At 42.9% G+C, this 14,016-nt stretch overlaps 1 protein-coding gene across 10 annotated transcripts in view; it reads right to left on the reverse strand.

The window, feature by feature from the left end:
* The window catches only part of FGGY (FGGY carbohydrate kinase domain containing), a 282,954-nt gene that overhangs the window by 163,352 nt on the left and 105,586 nt on the right, over positions 1-14,016 (reverse strand). For 6 of the 10 annotated variants that reach the window (XM_039555991.1, XM_039555988.1, XM_039555992.1 and 3 more), the window contains one exon: positions 13,378-13,590. The exons of 3 other annotated variants lie outside the window; for them this stretch is intronic. The gene's annotated coding sequence lies outside the window, so the exon portion shown is untranslated. The remainder of the gene's footprint in view (positions 1-13,377; positions 13,591-14,016) is intronic. One more of the 10 variants, XM_039555989.1, reaches the window with a different exon arrangement.

Below are 14,016 nucleotides of genomic sequence, written 5' to 3' on the forward strand. Positions count from 1 at the left end.
ACAAGTTTCTCATCTGTCCATCTCTGTGCATTCTCACAGATGGGACAGGTATGAGAAGCACCAAACCCGGCTTTGGGGTGTTAAATCTGATTAATAATGGTACAGAGAGTCACAAGGGCTGGCTATCTCTTGGTTCATCTTTCTTGGAAGGATCAGTGATAGCACTGTATCACCAAAGACGCTGAAGTTCGCCAGCACGAAGTGAAGGCAATTACTGGCATAACAGTGCCTGGGGTTGCCATCCCTTAAACAGGGTTTTTAAGGACAGAAATATTTTGTTTTCAAATGCAGGATAAGAAAACTAATCACCACATGTTTAGTCTAAGCCTTCCACTCTGAAAAATCCTCGACACTCAAACACTAGTGCACAAGCACAAGCAATGCACAACAGCCTCGAGCATCTCCCTGCCTGATTTTTGATGACTTAGTTAAAAATATTACAGGGTCCCATTGTACAAAATGTGCATGTTAATGCTTCTTTTAGACAAAGCTGCCTCGAGAGAAAAATATTGATTTTACACAGGAGGGTTGCAGTGAACTCAGTGCATCTTGGACACCAAAGAAGAGCCATGGATATCCTGTAACTTCTAGACTTGGCATCTCCCCCCAAGTATTCCCTCTCCTGAAGTTTCCTGGTTTCTCAAAGCACATGCTCTGTAATGAGCTGCTCACCACAGATGGGTTACCCTATTCCAACCCTGCAAAAAGACCACTAGGAACAGCCACTTCCCAAACACTCCCATGGAGCCCTGTCCTTCCTGCCCCATGTGCTGCTGAAGAAACCCACAGTTGCCAATTGTGATTTACAGAGAGGGGCAAGACACACTAATGACTTCGACTCCTACCACTAATTACCACTTATTCAGGCACTAATGGACTTCGTTGGCCAATGCAAGTCAATGTAAAAGCCTTTGCAATTTGAAGAGAACGGCTTTAAGTTATTAAACATTGTGGGTCTCAGGCATTGGTAATGGTTCACATGCCCACATTTCTCTCCACAGTTAGAAAAAGGAATGTACAGCACCAGCACCTGCACTGCCTGAGTCGCCACGTTTGACCTGGGCTGCACTTACAGCTTTTACTGCTCTCCTTACTTCGAGTTTAAATGCAATCAATAAAAAGAGTAGACTGGCAAACAGAATCAGAAAGCCTCCAAAATCATCAAGAGACACCTTGATGGAAGGTGGACTTCCTCTCCAACCTGGCCTTGGACACTTCCAGGGATGGGGCAGCCACAGCTTCTCTGGGCACCCTGTATCAGGGCCTCAGCACCCTCACAGGGAAGAATTTCTTCCCAATATCCCATCTAACCCTGCTCTCTGTCAGGGGGAAGCTGTTCCCTGTGTCCTGTCACTACAAGCCCTTGTAAATATACTGTCTCCATCTTTCTTGTAGACTTTTCTTGTAACCAGAGAGAGAAGCAAAATATCAAATATTCTGCAGGATGGAAACTCTGAGTTATTTTTAGTGAAAGGATCAAAATTAGTTCATTAAGAACTTCTGTCTGATAATGTCAGACCATTCATATCTATAATTAATCTTTATTATCACTGTAATTTTTAGAAGCTGAAAAGAGCTGAACTCTGAAACATGGAGTCAAAATGAAAGTTGCTTTTTCAATCTCAAGTAGTATCAGTGTTTCCATTGAAAACTTCATCAAGATCAACTTCCCCCAAAATTCTGATTTTGGTGCCAAAACAGCATTTTCAAGAAGAAATTTATTCTGCTAGAATTAAAAATAAATTTTAAAACCCCAACAAAACAAACCAAACAAAAACCCCAAAACACAAAACCTGGCTGCCTGGCAGCCTCCACCTCTCTAAAAATAACTGAGCCAAGTCAAATCCACCCACCTTTCCTCTCCATCACAAAGGCAACCTCTCACAGTTTGATTACAAACCTCAGGGCATGCTGTGGTTTCGCTTCCAGCTGTAGGTCCCAGAGTCGGGCTGATTACAGGAACACCCCATGACTTCCCACATGAGAAAGGATTTTCTCAGAAAGAATTGGCCCAGACAGCAATGCCAGTAGATCTGTCTTGGCAAACAGAACATTGGCTGTGATGAACACTGTAGTGCAGAATAAGCTCGTTCCCCACATGGGCAGGTCCAAGGTGGAAGCCCAATCCCATCACACATCTGGCAGCCCAGCTGCTGCTCGGAGGGATGACCTTCCCACTCTCTGGATGGAGGCAGCTGTGCCAGTAGAGCTTTCCCGTGAACATCATCACACCCATTCAAGTGAGCAAAGGCTTCTCTCGCTTTCAGGACTGAATTTTAAACCTTAGCTAAGAACATTTTCGGATCTGAGCTCTGGATTTTTCATTTGTGGGGCTGAGAGACATTTAATTAAGAAACTGAATGAACTCAAATTTTAAAAAGAGCACCATTTCCAGAAACTGATTTAAATACTCTTTTAGAAATCGTTAATTATGTATTTAAGTTTAACTTTTTACTTACTGAACACTTCTTTCCATTCCTACACACAAATCCCACTGTTCCTCACATTTGGACAACCTGGTCTTGTGGAAGGTGCCCCTGCCCATGGCTTGGGGTTGGAACTGGATGAGTTTTAAGGTCCCTTCCAACCGAAACCAATCAGGGATTCCATGATTTAGAGTTGTGCAAAACCTTCAAAATTCTTTTGATTTGGTAGCTGTTACTTCCATTTTGCACACGTTTTCCATGGGTGTAATCAACTTTAGAAAGAGGGAAAGCAGGGAGGAAAGGGAAATCCATGATCCACAGCAGGACAGGGAAGACAAGAAGAGCACACCCGTGTTTCTCAGCTGCTGTGCATTTACAGGCAGGAGGTCTAAGGAAGGAGAGAAATCAGGTACCCACTCTGGTGAAAACAAAGGTGTTTCCGGGTCACTAAAAATTCCAGAATTATTCCACATTTTCTCCAGTCTTCTTTTCCACTGCAAAGACCAAAACCTGCCCCGTCAGATGCCAACCAAGCTGTTACTTGTTTTGTTTTGCAGGTTGCTAAGGAACAGGGCTGTTTTTGCTTACTTGCCTCCCTTGGGCTATTTCACAACACTTTGTAATATACACTGCTCTTTTTTGCTGCACATCTGGTTTTGATTTTAGGTTTCAGAACCCCCTCTGAAAACTGAGATATTAGTTTTTCATATCTATCATCTAGACAAAGTGCATCAGCCTGTCAAACTGAGTGCACCGGTGAGACACATTTAACCCTCTCAAGTTACCCTCTCAAAAGCTATTTTCATTTGTTGTCGAGTTCAGACAGTGGAAGTAGCTCAAGTATTTTGTCTAATTTGCTGTGTGAAATTAGCTGCAACCACCATTAAATTTTAGGTATGAAATAAAAACTACCCATTCCTTCAAAACATGCCATTGGGTAGGAAACCCTTCTGCCTCACAAATACTAAAGGGCCATGCCGTGGATTCATTGCTCGCCACCCCATCAGATGCTTGACAACTTCTCCCAAAGCTCCTAATCTTTCATTTTCCTTGGAAGCAGCTACTCCCAGAAAGCAGCTAACCAGCACGGAGAGGGGTTCTCCTGTGTCTTTGGAAAATGGTGTTGTGGGATGGCAGAACTGCCCAGTTTGTCCTTTGGGGCAGCAGCTAACACATCCTTCACCCCAGCACTGGAGCTGGCCACAGGATCACGGAGTCGCTGAGGTTGGGAAAGCCCTCTAAGACCATTGAGTCCAACCATCAACCCAGCACCACTAAACCATATCCTCAAGTGCCACATCCCCGTGTTTTTTGAACATTCTCAGGGATGGCGATTCCACCACCACCCTGGGCAGCCTGTTCCAATGCCTGACCACGCTTTCAGTGAAGAAACTTTTCCTAATATCCAATCTAAACCTTCTCTGATGCAACTTGAGGCCATTTTCTCAACCATACAAACAAAGTGATGGGGATAACGTATTCCTGCTCTGCTGCTACCCTTAAACCAAATGGTCCTGACCTAAGGCCTCTCCCAAAGCCTTTCTTCATACTCTGCAAGCAAAGCTCTGACAGAGAGGGGCTGGGCAGAGCTAACAGTGTTCCTTTAGTCTTCACCCATCTGGTCCCAGCATCATTTAAAGTTGCAATTAAAATTTATATCACTAGGCTAAGGTCACTGGGAAAACTTCTGCCAAGAACTACATACATTTGACACCCTGCAGAGAAAAGAAACTGCCTCTGCTTTATCCTGATAGTTTGCTTTTCCCAACACCCTGAGGATTTGTCTTCATGCTCTTCTCAAGCCACTCTGATGACTATCTGATCCTATAAAATTGTATATGCCAGGGAATCCTCCTCTCTCTGCAGGACACGGGGTCCAGCAGGTTTCAGAGCCCTGGAGCAGGGCCAGGGTGATTCACTCTCTGCCCCACAGGCTCTGGCCCCTGGGCCTGCCCAGCAGTGCCAGGGAAGTCCTGTAGCACAGCAGGTTTGAATGACACAAGTTTTTCTAAGAATCACCAAAACGATCTGGGATTATTTATTAAAAAATACCAGCCAGGAAAGGCAGGCCTGGCACCTGCACTTTGTGCTGGGTGAGGTGCAGGCTGCTGGGGCTACCAGGGCAGGATTCCCAGGTGGGAAGAGTGAGGTCTTCCACAGGGCATCCACCTTCTTCAGCAATACCAGACCAGCCCTAAATCTGCAACTTTCATCTTCAAAACCTTAAGTGAATATAAAATTTGAAGGCTGATTTTCACCCTTCTCCTGAGACCTATCCCAGCAGTGTTAAACATTCCCTTTGAAAAAGTAATTGATGCTGTAGAGTTCATACTAGTAAAAAATAAACTTGGGAGACTCCCAAATTTTTGTCTCACAGACAGACTGCCCTTCCTAAACAGGAGGACGATACCAGATGACCACTCCACCATGGAGGGGATGTAGGTTTATAAGACTGCACAGATGCCAAATCTTGTGAATTTTAGAGACCTGCTGAGCTCTGGACACGATGCCAGTGGCTGCACCTCAAGGTGCTGTCCCAGTGCTACTCAGCTTCCTTCCTTACAGGGCACTGAATGCAGCTCAGCAGCCAAAGGGAGATGCCTGAAGGACAACTGGGCAGTGTGACACTAGGTTTTCCTTACCCCACCTTCTCCTGGACACAGCAGAAGTCAGCCAAGCATGGAGCTCTGTGTGGCAAACCCAGCGCCTGGCAGCCAGTCCCCCTCCTGTTTGGGACTCTCAGGAGTGGGCCAGGGCTAATTGTTACAGGGTCTCTGTGATCCACACAACCACAGACACTGTGGTCCTGCAGTGCAGCAGAGCTTGAGAGCATATGGGACAAAAAGCCCCTGGAAAAATCTCAGGATAAAGCACAGTCGATGTCGTCATTACCCCGTCACAGCTTCTTAGCTGCTCTGGGGGCAAAAATTGAAACAAAGGTATTAAATGTGCTAAACCACATCTTTCCATCTCTTTGCATCCAATCTAAACCAACCCAACACTTGGAGCCCTCGTATCCAATTTCCCCTCCACACCCCTCTTCCCTTTGGTGTGGTTGGGCTTTCCCCTCCCACCAGGCCAGCCCTGGAACACTCAGGCAGCTCCCTCCACCCAGTGAGGGTCCTGCCCAAAAGCCATCCTGTGGCGTGAGCTCACCGTGACCTTTCAGCAGAGCACAGCCCTGTGTCCCTCCCCTGTTTGGAGAGGCTGGTGGGGCCTCATCTGCAGCCCGGGTGCTTCACTCTTAACCAATTAATCTCTCTTCCCACGAGGCAAAGGCTGGGCTCCCTGCTGGCTTCAGGCAAGTGGTTCACCCTGGTGGATGGGTGGCAGGGCAGGAGAGGGTTAAGAATATCATGGAGCAGTGGGGGCATAGGAGAGCTTAATCTGGAAGCAGTTTAAGTAACCTAAGGAGAATCTGATACAGACCAAAGACACACAAGTACAGATGCATTTAATAGAAGCCTCTCTCTGCTCAAGATCTACAGCTGAGACTCCTGCAGCAAAATGTGCTGTTTGGAACATCCTGTGCTCCAACCACCATGGCTATGGGAGGAATCGGAGCCAGTATTATGTGCTGGTGCTCTGAAGGACTGAATGTTCACTTCAGACACACGTTTGGGGGATTGTATATTTATGCACAGATTTTGGGATGCAGCACATCCCACTGCGAACTTGGACAGCAGCTTGCTCTTCCATCTAAGAATTCCTCTCTTAAGAAATCCCAGTGTTGTGTAAATAAGGGCACAGCCCGAGCTGTTCCAGCAGCAGCTGAGCCAGGTTAAGACATTTTCACCTCCAGCCTGCCCACAGCTGTGTATCCACTGCCCCCCATTAGGGGTTACCACCCTTTTCCATGAGCCTCATAACCACATCTGCAGACACTCCCAAATCTGGCTCTGTCAGAGTGATCCAGCTTAGCTTAAGTATTTTTTAGTAGGTTTATTGTGTGGGCTTTTTTTTTTTTGCCTTTTTTTTTTTTTTTTTTGAGCTAGCTCATCTTGAGATTGATATTTTCTTGACTCAGTTCAGCTGCAACTGGAACAGCATCTCTGACCACACTCCAATAAAATGCTTGTAAAATTGCATCTGTCAGTTTCTTCAGTCAAAGCCTGTAAGAGTATTCTAAAGATAATACATTTAATATTAATCCCCTAAATATTCTTTTGTCTGCTATTTCAGTGTTTCCTAGGTATTACTGGAGATTTAAATACCTCACGCTGGACTGATCACTTTTGCATGCAGCAGTCGTTATTCTCCAGCACCTTATTTAAGGAGATCGAAGATTATCAACATTCTGAAGAAACCATCACAAAAAAAGCAAACCCAAAATCTCCAGTGCCTCCCTCTTCCAGAGAATTTATGTTTTTCCTTAGGTGCAAGTATCCAGTAAGTCACAGGGGAACGTGATCAGAGACTGTTGATGCATTTACACTCTTTCTATTATTACTCTATTTCATTTTCAGTTCTTGGCATATGGGACTGAGGAGAGCTGTGCAGCCAGGGCCTCTCCTGGCTGTGCCAGGAGGCAGGAAAGGTAGTTTGGGGAGACACAAATATTTGCTTCGCTGACCTCTGTGTTTGGCTCCTAAGTAGGTTTGATTTGTATTCTGGGCCGTGCTTGTGCTCTCAGGGAACACACATAACTCAGGCCAATTGTATGAGATGGGAGTACAAAGAGGAGCCCAGCTCAGGCTCTGACATTTAACAAGCCAAGAGGTTTGAAAATGGAGCCAAGTCCATTGGCTGGCTTGGCTGTACGAACCAAAACACAAGCCTCGCCACTGGAATTGATTATAGACACATGAAAAGAAAATACATAAAATGATACATAAGGTTCTTGTAACCTCCAGGAGCTGATGCCAGAATACTCTTGTTGGCTTGGTCCTGCCCTGGCTCGACACCACAAGTGAGTGCAGAGCTCAGCCGAGGCCGTGCTCAAGTTTTCATCAGATTAACTCTTCAGCCCGGGTCAAAGCAGCCCTTCTCGCCTGCTCCCAGATCTGAGCCTTCCTCCAGCCCCCGGGGAAAGGAGCTGAGTGTGTGAGTGCAGGATTTACAGCCCTTCAGCTGGTGCAAAAGGTGCTATAGCTGCCCACAGGAGGAAAGGAAATTGAATTAAAGGAGATTAGGAATCTATACAACAGAGTAGCCAGAAGGCTCTTTATGCTGAATGTAAAATACTCTGTGAGCCAGCCCTACATAAAGTGTATTCTTCCTCTGCTGCAGATCCCAGTTATCCCTCAACACAAACTGGGGGGGCTTTGGCTGGCATTTCTTAGCTTAATTACAGCTCATAATTTAGTTAGCAAGCTTAACCTGTAGACCACTCCGCTGATTTAAACAACAAAACCCAGCAGGCACTAAAATGGTATGTTTCTTGGAAGAGTGTGAGTTATTAACATTATTCTTTCAAATGCAAAGATTTGTGCCTTTCTGTAGAGTCTCACCATTCTCCAGAAAGACAGTTTTTTCTCAGTTTGAAGTATTTGATATGATAGCTTGAGATGATTAATGTGACACTTTCAGGAAGGGCTCGAAAGCAGATATTATAATTTTACTGCAATACCAGTGAGACTCAACATTTCCCTGGAAATGGGCAGAACGAAGATGATGTTAAGCATTTTCCAGTAACCCTTGTGCAAGGTGTTCGGATCTTTCTGAACTGACCACTGAAGGGATTGTCGGAAAAATTATTTAAGCCTTTATCCAAATACCTGGAAATCTGAGTTACCACAAATAATTTGCTTGTGGACAAGCACCTTTCCCTTCTGAAACACCAAACCCAAGGGCTTGAAGCAAATAAAATATTCCTGGAAAAGGGCAATGAGATGATCTTTAAGGTCCCTTCCAAGCAAATCATGCTGTGATTCTATGAATACTGGAGTCCAATATTCAGGAATACCATATCTTCTAAGGAATGAGTAATTTACTATTATTGCAGTTACTCCTACAGCAATTTCCCTTCAGATTTCAGAAACTCCTGTGTTCTGCTAACAGAAGGCAGGAGTTCAATAGTGCACTCAAACTCTCCCAATTTAACTTGAGGTTTAGTCTTTTCTAATTCAAAGACATTTCATTTGAAAGTGTTTTTGCTTTATAATAAACAGATAATAAACAGATTCTTGGTTTCCTACAATAAAAAGAGAAAAAGACTGTAAACCTCAAACTTTTAAAAGGGCACGTGGGACTATTCTCTAATTTTACTCTTTGGCTGTGGAATCTATACTCATTAAGAGTGAAAAGTTGAGCTCTGATTACTATTTGTGCTTTAAAAGCTTGCATTTCTACCCCAAGTGAAAGGCAAAATGGGCTGATGTGCTTTCACTTTTTGGTTTTAGACTTTTTATTTTTGCTTCCTGTTGCAATATGGCACCAAAATGCAAAGTTTGGATTTCTTAGAGTGCACAGAAACAAACAACTAATGTAACACACTTTAAAAAAATCTTTCTAAGAGAAAATATATGTATTTAAAGATCTAATATATTGAAAACATTTTACAGACTGAATTTTAGCTACTATGTGATAGAAAGGGTCATGAAATGGCCCAACTCTTTCCTTGCTATGAATCATCCTGATGTGCTGATGATCCAAATATGTAATTCTTCCCTGTTTTGCTATATTTTTCTAAAGAAGCGTAGTAGATAAATACTAAAAATAATATAATTGAGTTGCAGACATAAATGGAGATTGGATTCCTGACAGCTAGCAGGAGACAATAATCTAACCTGATGGGAGAGGGCAAGGAACAAGAAAATGTTTCCATCTCCTCATTTTACTATTGGAAATGGAAATATGACATCGCATCAAGGTCATATTTTGGAAGATGCTGAGCTTCTGTACATTCCGTTGTTGTACTATAGTAACAAGCTTTCTGAAAGCCTGGAAAATGGGATTTTATTTGAGGCTAGGGAAGGGGTGGCAGAGCCAGGACCCACATCCCAGGCTGATCCTGCTGTGGATGTGCAGCATCTCCCTGATGCAGCTGTGGCCCTGCCCAGGCCAGGCACACCCTGCTCCCCACGGGCTTTGCCAAATCCTAAATGTCGAGCTGGCTGCTCTCAGCAGAGCCCAACCAAGCCTTGTGCAAATCAACAGCACATGGAGGGGTTTTCCCCACGTTCCCCGTGGCTTTCCTTCAGTTTGGCTGGAGAGTTCAGAACATCCTGCACTTTAAAGGGTGTTTGGGAACCCTGCTTTCTCCTACAGCTTGGGAAAAACCCCTTAATTATTATTTCATTAAAACTGTTATTTCAAAACTTGTTTTCATTCCTAAAGCAGAGCCATAATGACCCAGCCAACATTCTCAATGCAAACATACTTAAAACAAAATGGTTTTTAGAACAAACCATTAATTTCAAGACTTCCTGGTAATATATATTGCTGTTAAAGCAAATATTTTTCCATAGGTTTTGAGTCTGTGTTATCAGGGTTGCAATAAATTCTGCTATTCCCACATAAAGTCATTAAAAATAGAAAGGAATTATGTGTCAACTAGATTATTTCCGTTGGATCAAATGAATTAATCTCATCCTTATTTTCCAACCTTAATTCTAAACATTTCTTGAAGGAACTGAAAAATATGTAAATAGGAACAATCACTTGAAATAAAAATATGCAGGGCACGTTCTAAAAATATTGACATGAAGTGATTGACATTATCAGAGGATCTCTTTGCCTCGAGAGCTCTCGATAAAATTAAATTGTTTCTGACAAGTTCCTGAAGAAATGTTTCATTCAAATGAAACCATATTTTCAAAGAAAAACATTTTGGAGACAAATTTTGTTTCCCCCCTTTAGTGCAGAGTCCCTCACAACTCAGGAATAGAGGGGAACTGTTTGCCCTGATGGGACTTTCAGTCTGAATTTGCCTATTTTTAGTGCCCTGTGTCAGAACTCAGCGGCAACCTGGGGATTTTGCTTGCTTTTTTTGTTTGTTTTTTCTCACTATGAGTAATTTGTGCTGTAGACTGATGCTGCTGCTGTTTGTAAACAGTGGGTTATGAGCTGTTCCTAAAAGCTAGAACGGGTTTTACCAGAAGGGAGCTCGGCCTTTCCTTTAGTTTTTCTTTCTCCTGTTCCCTGTGTGTCCAGCGACACACTCAATTCCACGTTATTCTTGTAAATGCAAGAGCAGAATAAATGTGGGAACCACAACACTTTCAGCTGCCCCACCTCATTCTCACCCCAGAGGTTTCTAAACTGCTCCTCACAGCCAACTTCTGCAGATATGCACGAGCAGTAAACCACGGCTGCCTCCGAGGCATGTCTTGTCTCCAGACTCATTTGCAGCATTTTTCTTGGGACAAGTCCCATGGGATGGATTTGGAGGCTGTTATTTATTTTTGCAACATGGCTGTACTGAAATGGGGAAAATTCAAAATAGGGCATGAGCAATAGAAACAGAAATGAAAAGACCAATGAGTTTCACACACGAACACTTTTTGGGTTGGGGTGTCCAACCCTCTCAGCCTGAGGGTCAGGGGTAGTTTTGGGAGCCGTTGTGGGTCCTGTGGATTGTCCATGTGAATATAACATCTGGCTGAATGTAGCTGGACTTCAATTTACAGACTTTTTAAGCTCTAGTTTAAATATTCCCCCTCTTCTCCAAGACAAAATGTTGGTAAAATGATGGGAGAGACCTTGTAATACTTCCAGAAGATCAGCTGTGTTGCGTGTTGAGGCTCTCTCGTGCTGTTTCAGCAGTTCAAACTAGAAACTGGAAGCAAAAAGGCATCTTGCTGGAAGAACCCAGAATCAAGAAGTGTGGAGCCAGGTTGCAAAACCAGGAAAACAATCAGAGGGAAGTAGGTGACCGAAAAGGAGGAAGAAAATGTTTCTAAATGATGCCTGTATTTGTCTAGCTGGGCAGCAGAGTTACCAACTGACCAATGCAATAAAGGGAAATCTGCATTTTAACCCTGTTTCTTATGGCAGTGTATGGAAACATTTCCTGCTGGAGTCATTGCTCACTTCTTCTTTCCCCAAAGGTATCCATAAGAATGCTGTGGATTTCAGCTGGTGAATTTTTCGCAAATAAAGGAGAGAGCTGAAGACATGCAACATTATTTTATAACAGTTTCTCAATAACAAGGTTTTTGATCTTCCTAACATTATCCAGAAATAAAACAGATATTTTCTGCTCAGCTGAACCCAGCTGGCTGTGTGGAAAACATTTCAAAATCTGCCACAAATCTTTGGGTTTTTTTTCCTGATGTCTGTTAATTTAGTTAAAACAAATCAATTAAATGTCCTAATTACAACTGAAATATATAATTACATTGTGCACTCAGTTCAGTGCATGCTAATGAAGCAATCACCACCTTCTTATTAGTCACTCTGGAAAACTAAACCCAAGTGGGAGCTGAGAAATGTTTCTCTGTCTCTTCATATGAGGCACTTGGTCCATTCTTTGCTTGTTTCTAAATTTGAAACATGGGCAAAACAGGCAGAAAAAGATACAGAATCACTATATTCTTTTTCTTTCCTTATAGCAAAAATTCAAGAGGAATTATCACTCCCTAATGTGGAACAGCTCAGAAATTAGAGCCTATTTTTAACACATATGTTAATATCATGTCAAAAAGTTTCAGCAAATGAGTATAAATTTTAAAAGACAGTACACAGCTCTTTAAAAATTACTTTTCCATAATGCCTAACTCTGAATAAGCTTCTGAACAGGTAGGGCTTGATGTTAAAATGTTGGGAACACAATCTGCTGCTGAGTATTGACATCTGTTGGAGGTGGGAGTGCTCAAACTGCTGATCCCTGTCAATGCTGTTTCCTATCAAGAACAAGCAGCTCTGAACTCTTTATACCTTGGGTACATCCTCTGTTTTCCTTCATCCCAAATCTAGTTCAGATAAGAAGTATTTTGGTGAATGTGCTTTGCCTGCCTAAACAGAAATATTAGAGCAGCTACTTAAATGGTAATTGATAAATGCAGAAAATTATGACCATTCAAACTGCAAATCAGTTAGCAAAATTCAATGAAGGCTTAAACATTTCATTGCATTAATGATATAAATGCATAAATTTACAGAGTGCAACATCCAGCCACTTGGCAGCCTTCCACTGTATTTACTTAAAGGTGATAATGCATTTAAAAAGCACTTGAAGCAGAATATGTATTAAGCACTACTAAACTTGCAGAGATTTATTAGCACAAGCTTTTAGACTGTCTCTGCCCTGAAGCAAACTCATTTTTATTTCTGAAAATTAAAAAAATAGAGCAATACATCATTTTAAGAAACATCAGCGAGGCTGGTATGGGAGTTATCTTAAAATCCAGTATTTCTTCAAGTGCAGGTCTGTAGCCTTTAGCTCATATGGGACTGACTGATAAGGCTGCCCCAGAAATGTTGATAATATCCACAGGATGTTCATTTACACATTAGTGAAAGAATGGAAGTTTGGAAAATTCTCTAGGATCTCCAGAGATTAATGATCTGGCACTTCCAGCACCTTAGAGTGCTCTGATTTTTCAGGCAGCACTGAAATCCTGTCCTGTCCAGAAGAAAATCAGGCACTGCCAATTCTTTGGAGAACTTCAGGTGATGAACACTATTAATTCTCACAGCAGATGTGAGCAAAGAGAGCAGGAAAATATTTGCAGGTATTTAAAGGTATTTGCAAAAGTGTTCTATGAGCATTTTTAGGGTAGAGTGGATGCAAAAGGAAATATCCTAAATAGTAAATACAGATCTCAGGATAAACCAGCTTGATATGTGCCTGCACCACTCTCTTCAGTGAGCAGAGATCCACAGAGCTTGTAAAGTAAGTGGGAAGCAGGGCTTGGGACTTCTCTTTGAGTTGGAATAAGACAACGTGATTGAGGTGGTTGGTCAAACAAATCTGGGCATTGTGTGTGTTGTGTGTCATGGATGGATCCCATCGCTTCATTTCAGCAAACACTATTTGTGGCTGAAGAATCAAATCAGAGTAACTCACCCACTATGAAGAGTTCACCTGCTCCATTCCCACGTGTCAAGGCTCCCAAATGCACCTGGACCTTAAACACAAAGGGCAGCACCTTCACTTCCATGTGGAGAACATGGAGGACATGGATGAAGGGTGGCATTTCTTGTCACCCAGCAGTAGCACTTATCCCAAAAACTGTGTCAGGGCTCTTCTCTGAAGTCCACCACACCATCCTAATTAGCGCTTTTAGGAAGAAACAACATAAATTAGTGAAGATTTGCAGCAGGAACCTTCCCACTTCCCACCAAGGTCAGAGGTGCTGGAGGCATCTTGAAGCCAGCACCACTCCTGCAGACTGCCATGGTAAAATTCTGACTGTCTCATGCCTGGTATCATCAAGAACATGGACTGCATGTGTAAATACAGCCTGTGTGATCTGCTCCACAGAGACACATCCTGCCCTTGGGTTTTTGAGTCTATACTGACAGGGCAGGCACCCTCCTCCTGGCTGGGGCATGTTCTGAATGGCTGAGTTGCAATGAGCAGATGACAGAAATTTCTTTCAATTTTAATGCTTTTCTGGCCAAAATCCTCTCTAGAATTTAACTCAGCAAGATCTTTAAATACAACTGAGAGCAGAATTTGGCTCAGGGAATGTTTCCCCATTTT

Source organism: Corvus cornix, chromosome 8 (genome assembly GCF_000738735.6).
Source record: "Corvus cornix cornix isolate S_Up_H32 chromosome 8, ASM73873v5, whole genome shotgun sequence".
Classification (NCBI taxonomy): Eukaryota; Metazoa; Chordata; class Aves; order Passeriformes; family Corvidae; genus Corvus; species Corvus cornix.